Source organism: Elephantulus edwardii, unplaced genomic scaffold (genome assembly GCF_000299155.1).
Source record: "Elephantulus edwardii isolate Elephantulus edwardi_28Jun2011 unplaced genomic scaffold, EleEdw1.0 scaffold00213, whole genome shotgun sequence".
Classification (NCBI taxonomy): Eukaryota; Metazoa; Chordata; class Mammalia; order Macroscelidea; family Macroscelididae; genus Elephantulus; species Elephantulus edwardii.
The window spans coordinates 4,693,853-4,702,147 of record NW_006399963.1 but is presented as its reverse complement, the minus strand read 5'-3'; the positions used below and the strand labels follow the sequence as shown (position 1 = coordinate 4,702,147).

Here is an 8,295-nt window from a genome sequence, read left to right as displayed (position 1 = left end):
TAAACAACCTAAATTTAAAAAAAAAAAACCCAATGCCAAGGACAAAATGCCCATGTAGGGGAAGCCCCACTATATCCGCAATACTGTTCAAGTCTGAGGAATCAATATTTCCAATCGGTCATATGTTACAGGAAGGCCACACACAAGAGGACATATTCAGCCACTAAGTCCGGGGTTGAAAAGAAGAACTTTCTTGCTACCAAAACAAAACCAACTGGTTGTGATAAGAATGGTAGTACCCCAGAGGTATGGCCCTACTGAAGACATGCCTCAGAAACTGATGAACATTGTAAAAAACCTTTCCTTCAGCATGTGAGCAAGCTCTGCACTAGCATCAGGGGACAGTTCCAATAATCCTCACTGGACATCACAGAGACATGAGAGGGCAGCTGGACAGTGGCTTGCTCCTTGTGATAGGGGTTCTACCCTTCAGTAGAGTTATTCTGCAGAGAACACACCATAAATTTGTCACAGCCATCTCCACTAAAGTTGACATCAGTGGTGTGAAAATCCTAAAGCATCTCACTGACGTTTATTTTTTTAAGAAGCAGAAGCTGTAGAAGGCCCAACACCAGGAGAGTGAGATCTTTGACACAGAGACGGAGAAATATAAGATTACAGAGCAGCACAAGGTGGATCGCAAAGGTGTGGACTTCCAAATGTTGCCAAAAATCAGAGCAGTTCCTCAGCTCAAAAGCTACTGGAGTTCTTTATTCCTTCTCACTTATGAAGTTTATCGTCACAAATTGGTGTTCTAGGTTTCTTGCAAAAGATCTAATTAAATAACCTTTAAAATAAACAAACAAACAAAAACCCAAACAAACAAAAACAAAGAACTAAAGGGACAATGTCACAACAGAACCAACTGAAATAAAAAGATTAATAGACTTATTGCGATGAGAAAGTCTGCTGTTATGGGCCTCTCCAAAGTACCGAAGGGCAATGGTGTCTCTCTGGAAACTAAGGTGTGTCTCATACAGGCCATGAGCTTTGCAATTACTTATTATGCAGCAGAGAGTTGGACAATGACTAGGGAGGATAAAAGGAGAATTGATGCCTTTGAGCTGTGGTGCTGGAGAAGAGTATTGAAGGCACCACGGACTGCTAAGAAAACAAACAGATTCATCCTAGAGAGGGTTAAACAAGGCTGTTCCTTGGAGGCAAGGATTCTGTGGCTTCGTCCGACATACTTTGGACATGTTGTAAGGAGGTCCTTGAAGAGGAACATCATGCTTGGGAGGGTGGAAAGATGGCACAGGAGGGAAAGGCCCTCTATGAGGTGGATTGATTAAGTGACTAGGGTAATTGGAATCAGTGTATCAGAGACAGTGTGATTGGCACAGGACAGAGCAGAGTTTAGGGCTGTTGTACCTAGGGTTACTCACAGGGTCACTATGAGTCACAAGTGACTTGATGACACATAACAACAACAATGGAATAATGGAATTTCATTAAAACTATATTCCAACTGGCCAGTAGGGACCAGTTCTTGGAAAAAGACTTCATACTAGGAAAGGTGGAAGGTCAGAGAAAGACTGGAAAATCCCCAACAAGATTAACTGACACAGTGATTGTAATAATGAGCAGGATAGGGCATGATTCAGATCTGTTGTTTATGGGGTTGCTATGATTGAGGTTGTTAACAATTTCGGCTTGCTCGGCTCCACAATCAACACTCTTAGCACTGGCAGTCAGGAAATCAAAAGGCAAATTGCATTAAGGAAATCTGCTGTTAGGGACCTCTCCGAAGTGCTTAGGAACAATGATCTAGAAACTAAAGTATACCTGATCTAGGCCATGATCTTTGCAATTACTTGCTATGCATAAGAGAGCTGGACTAAGAATGACAGAAGAATTGTTGCCTTTGAGTTTTAGTGCTGGGAAAAGAGTATTGAATATACCACGGATCACCAGGAGATCTTGGAGAGGGTGAAACTAGGGTGCTCCTTGGATGCAAGGATTTTGAAGCTCTGTCTTCACATACTTTGGGCATGTGGCCAGGAGAAACCACTCCTTAAAGAAGGACATCATGCTTGGAAGGGTGGAGGTACAGTTCAGGAGGGGAAGACCCTGGAAGAGATAGATTGACATGGTAACTAGGGCAATGGGATTAGGTATGATGGAGTCAGTGAGACTGGCTCAGAATAGGGCAGGGTTCAGAGCTATTATACATAGGGTCACTATGAGTTGCAAGTGACTCAATGACACCTAACAAGAACAACATGAGTCATAGTTGACTAAGTGGCACCTAACAACAACAAAGGAAGAATGAGAATTGCAGAACACTTTATTGTGCTTATGCAGAATTTGTGTATGAATAAAACAGAATCAGTCAATGAAAAATCAAAAGGGATCGAACAATCAAACTTAACAAAAGGAACTTCACAGTTTTGAATAAAAAATATGCATCAGAATTTTATCTTATCAGCATACATATTCAGTTTGTATGGTATCAGAATTGGAGGAAGACCTATTAACCCCTTGTAGTGTAGATGACACAATCTTGATTACTAAAAGTGAAGAGGACTTGAAATACTTGCTGCGGAAGATAAAAGACTACAGCTTTCAATATGATTACATCTCAACATAAAGGACACAAAAGTCCTCACAATTGGATCAGTAGGCAACATAAATGGACAAAAGACTGAAGTTTTCAACAATATATTTACAACACTCCTGATAACAACAGTCAAGAAATCAAAAGTTGTATTGCATTGGACAAATCTGCTGTTGAAGATTTCTTTTAAGTCCTATAAAGAAGCAAGTTTAAAGATTAAAGTCCACCTGACCCAACCCATGGTATTTTTAAACTGCTTTTTAATGCATGCAAAAGTTAGATGATAAGTGTGGAAGATCAAACAATCGATGCCTTTGAATTGTGGGTATTAAATATCCCATGGACTGACAAATGAACAAACAAATCTGTCTTGGAGGATGTTGTGCAACCAGGGTACTTCCTTGAGGCAAAGAATGTAAAGCTTCATCTTTGGGCATGTTGTTAGGAGGTGTAAAGATAGCATTTTTGGAAATACAGAGAATCAGTAATAGAAAACTCCATAATAAAATGGGTTGACAAAGTGACTGAAGACATTATGAGAATGACATAAGACAGAGCAGGGTTTCATTCTTTTGTCTAGGATTTGGTGCTTACTCAATGACACCAACCAAAAATAACAATAATTTTATATTTTCTGCAGAGGCTAGTGAATTTTCAAAGATTATTTTTCCAGATTCACCAGCTTGGGAAGTAGTTATGGAAAATTTGCTGCTTGTTGACAAAAGTGGAACAGACTAATTTCTACTTGCTCCAATAATGATGCTAGAGTCCATGACAATCTACACTTCAGTGACTACCCATCTACTGATGACTTTATGTCTGACTTGCACAAGTTAACTGAATTCAGACTAGTACGTGAAACAGTGCCTGACACTACTTGGTCCCGGGTTTATAATACAAAAGTTTCTAGAAGCAGTATGTATATTGGCAGAAATGGCAGAGCAGAAACCACAGACCTTTCCCCATATGAGAAAGAAGGACTATCTCTAGCTGAATGCAGCTCCTTGGTTCTCATCCAACGACAAGGTTGTTCCTCAGGAGACATTTGGCAATCTATAGTCATTCAGGCTGTCACAGGTAACAGTGAGGGTATATAGTGGGCAGAGAGGCCTAACGGTCTAAAGTACAGAGAATAGTCCCTCACAACAAAGAATTACCTAGCTCGAACTGTCAACAGTGCCAACACTGAGAAATCATAGTTGCATTCAAAGGTCAGTAACGAAATTATTTGTTTACAATAACTGTTTACCAAGAAAAGTCCATATAAAAACATAAACATACTATGGCTCTATTGTCTGCAGCCTAAGGGCATGAATATGGCAATGTGGTTAAATCTTAATTTCACAAAACATTCTCCACAGAAAGAGAGACTTACATGCACTGAAAATCCTGTGACATATCTCCAGTAACCATACTTCTCCCATCATATTGTTGTTGGTGCTAACAAATCCAACTGTTTCTACCACCTACAGTGTGTCTGCTTATTCAGAAAAACTAAAATAACAAGTGTTAGTGGTTTATTAGAAATTCAAACAAATCAGCTCTTCACCATAGACTGAGAGATTGAATCAGAGATTGCTAAACAGAAAGTTCCCTCAGTTCCTCTTCATGGTTCTCAGGAGTGTGCAGTTTATAGGTAATAATTTGAGGTAGTTGATTATTCAAAGAACATGCTATATGTGAGGTATCTGTGGGGATATGATTTGTCAATAATAAACAGCAATGACTATTGTGTGTATGATTAATTTTAATGAATGTTTACAAAGACTTTGGATTTCTATTAATTCATTGTTGCACTTTTCTCCCTGCTCAACCTCCCCCTCCCAATTCGCTCTTCTCTTTGAAAAGTAAAATTCTTTCACTGTTATACAATCACTCACCCCAAGTCCACTCCGCTATGCCTCCTGAATTCTGGACTCCTGTCATGACAATAATACCCAATCATCTATCCCTTTTAAATAGTCTCTCCCTCATCTGTTTCAATGAGTATACATAACTTAACCTACCTTTCTCAGTCTCCTCCCAACCCCGATGTCAGTCCCGTTTTACAACAGTGGCACTATGCAGTATTTGTCCTTTTGTGACTGAGATATTTCACTCAGCATAATGTCCTCCAGGTTCATCCATTTTGTATAATATTTCTTGAGTTCCTTGTTTTTCAATGCTGCATAGTATTCTATTGTGTGAATATACCACAGCTTCTCTATCCATCTGTTTGTTGACAGACATTTGGGTTGTTTCCAACTCTTTGCTACTGTGGGCAAAGCTGAAATAAACGTGTGTGTGTATATATCTGCTTGGGTAGCAGTTATGGTTTCTTTAGGGTAAATTCCCAGTAGTGGAATTGCTGGGTCAAATAGTATTTCTATTTGCAAATTTTTGAGAAAGCGTAATACAGCCTTCCATAGCGGTTGCACCATTTTACACTCCCACCAACAGTGAATAGGGTTCCAGTTCCTCCACAACCTCGCCAGCATTTGATGTTTGCTGTTCCGTTAAATTTTGCTGTTCTTACTGGGGTGAAGCGATATCTCATAGTTATTTTTATTTACATTTCTCTTAGAGCTAGAGATTTTGAACATTTCAGGTGTTTGTTGGGCAGAAGACATTCAGAATACTTTTGTTTTTTAAAAAATCTTTATGGTGGGAAGGAGGCGTGAGCGTCCTAGGAAGGGGGGGAGGTGCACCAGCGCCAGAGGCGGTAAATCCACAGCACTGCGGAGCTGCCTCTCCTGCCGGGCCTCAGACTGCAGCGCCCCTCTTGCCCCTCTGTGCTTCTTGTCTGCCCGCCCTCCCTTGTCCTGTGGCCTTCCCGAGCAGGCTGGTCGACCAGACTCTCCTCCCCACCCTGAAGGGCTGGCGGGCTGTGGGCGGAGAGGGGAGAGCAGCGAGTGGGCGAGTGGGCGAGGATACCAAATTCTGTGTTGCCCCCAACAGCATGTAGAAGAGCACGCAGTAAGACCTGGCCTGGCCTTCTTCAGGTTCCCGCAGGATCAGGCCAGATGCCAGAAGTAGGTGGAGAATAAAAATTAAAAGAGAAAAAACCTGATCTGCTTAATAAACATTATCGGTTATTTTCCAAACACTTTGAGAAGCATACATTGTGCAGAGCATGAGAAATCTAAAGAATGGTTGGGTTATTTCTCAAAATTACCTGAAGCCGATACTTACTAAGTCACTGGGAGAGATAGGACAGTTCTTCGAGTTAATGCTATATCAACGGTATTTCATCTTACCCGTCATCTGAATAATCCACATAGTAGGAATAAAACACAGAAAATGAATAAAAGAATTGAGTGAAGATGAAATCAGGACACTGAAACAAAAAAAAAAAAGATGAAACTTCTCAACAACAAACACGTAAAGAAACAAACAGCAGCATACTCAGAACCTCAGTGCAAAAGAAGGTGGTGAAGAACAGAATGAATACATTTTGCCTTCAACCCTTGAAGAGAAGGAAAACAAAGAATACCTAAAATCGTTATTTGAAATTTTTATTCTTATGGAAAAGCAGAACGTACCTCTGGATGGTTATGAAACTGATGAAATCCCAGATGGTCTCTTTACTCCTGATAACTTTCAAGCTCTGTTGGAGTGCCTGATAAATTCTGGTGAAGAGGTTCTGAGAAGGTGTTTTGAGACAGCAGCAGTCAATACACTGTTCTGTCCCCAAACCCAGCAGAAATAGATCTGTGAGAGCTGCATTCGGAAGGAAACTCTCAGGGAAGTGAGAGGTTTCCATTTCTTTTCCAGTATCACCGACGATGTGGTGGACATAGCAGGTGAAGAGCATCTGCCTGTGTTGGTGAGGTTTGTGGATGAATCTCATAACCCGAGAGAGGAATTTGTGGACTTCCTACTTTAAGAAGCCTATGCGGAGATTTTGGCTGTGAAATTTCACACTACTATAACTGAAAAATGGGAATTCAACATGGAGTACTGTCGTGGTCAGGCTTACATCATGTCTAGTGGATTTTCTTCCAAGGTGAAAGTTGTCACTTCTAGGCTTTTAGAGAAATATCCTCATGCCGTCTATAGACTCTGTTCTTCCTGTGTCTTAAATATGTGGTTAGAAAAATCTGTACCTGTTATGGAAGTATCTGTTATACTGGGAACACTTGAGGAAGTTTGTTCTTTCTTCCATCGAGCACCACAACTGCTTTTAGTACTTGACAATGTAATTTCTGTTCTTTTTCAGAACAGTGAAGAAAGAGGTAATGAACTGAAGAAAATTTGCCATTCTCAGTGGACAGAGCGGCATGATGCTTTTGAAATCTTAGTGGACCTCTTGCAAGCACTTGTTCTATGTTTAGATTATATAAATAATGACACAAGTGTTAGATGGAATAACTGCATAGCTGGCCGAGATGTCATACTCTGTAGGGCAATAACAGCTTTTTATTTCATCATTACAATTGTTATTCTTAAAAATGTCTTGTCTTTTACAAACACATTTGGGGAAAACATGAAGGGTCAGATCTCTGATGTCTTCTTTGCTGCCAGCAGCTTAATTGCTGTGCTGCATTCACTAAATGAAGTGATGGAAAATACTGAGGTGTATCATGAATTTTGGTTTAAGGAAGCCACAAATTTGGCATCCAATCTTAATATTCAGATAAAACTCCTTGGGAAATTCCACTGAGCTCATCAGGGCAACCTGGATTTTCAGCTAATTCAGAGATTTATTGTAAAGAAACCCTGAGTGTCCCAACTGTGGAACACATTATTCAGGAACTTAGAGATAAATTCTCAGAACAGCACCTCAAAGCTCTTAAATGCTTATCTCTGGTCCCTTCTGTCATGAGGCAGCTCAAGTTTAATACGTCAGAGGAACACCATGCTGACATGTACAAGAGTGACTTACCCAATCCTAACACATTGTCTGTTGAGCTTCATTGTTGGAGAATCAAGTGGAAACACAGAGGAAAAGGTACAGAGCTTCCACCCACCATTTATGAAGCCCTTCATCTGCCTGACATCGAGTTCTTCCCTGTTTATGCATTTTTGAAGGTCCTATGTATTCTTCCAGTGATGAAGGTTGGAAATGAGTGCTATGAAAATGGACAAAAAGCATCTCAAAGCACACTTAAGAAACAGTTTGTAAAATGGTGCAACCATTGTGGAAGGCAGTATGGCCCTTTCTCAAAAAGTTGCAAATAGAGATACCATTTGACCCAGCAATTAATTCCACTACTGGTAATATACCCCAAAGAGACCATAACTGATATCCAAGCAGATACATGCACACCTGTGTTTATCGCGGCTTTGTTCACAATAGCAAAGAGATGGAAATAGCCTAAGTGCACATCAACAAACGAATGGATAGAGAAGCTGTGGTATATTCACACAATGGAATACTACGCTGCATTGAAAAACGAGGAACTCATGTAATATTATTCAAAATGGGTGACCCTGGAAGACATTATGCTGAGTGAAATATCTCAGTCACAAAAAGACAAATACTGCATGGTGCTACTGTTGTAGAATGAGGCTGACATCAGGGTGGGGGTAAGTCTGAGAAAAACTGGATAAATTATGTATACTGCATTGAGGTCGATGAGGGAGAGAACAGTTTAAAAATAATATATTTTAGGGCGCTATGATTATCATAAGAGTTTGGAATGAAGGTTGCAGAGTGGAGTATAATCGGGGTGAGGGTGGTAGGGTAGGGGGGGATTGTATACCAATGAAGGAGTTTTGCTTTTAAAGAAGAGCGAACTGAGGGTGGGGGTGGGGTG

The 8,295-nt window shown here is 40.4% G+C and overlaps 1 pseudogene; it reads left to right on the top strand.

Annotated features, from left to right (window-relative positions):
- The first annotated feature begins 229 nt into the window (after nt 1-229).
- Nucleotides 230-8,295, top strand: part of LOC102843607 — an 8,419-nt pseudogene continuing 353 nt past the window's right edge.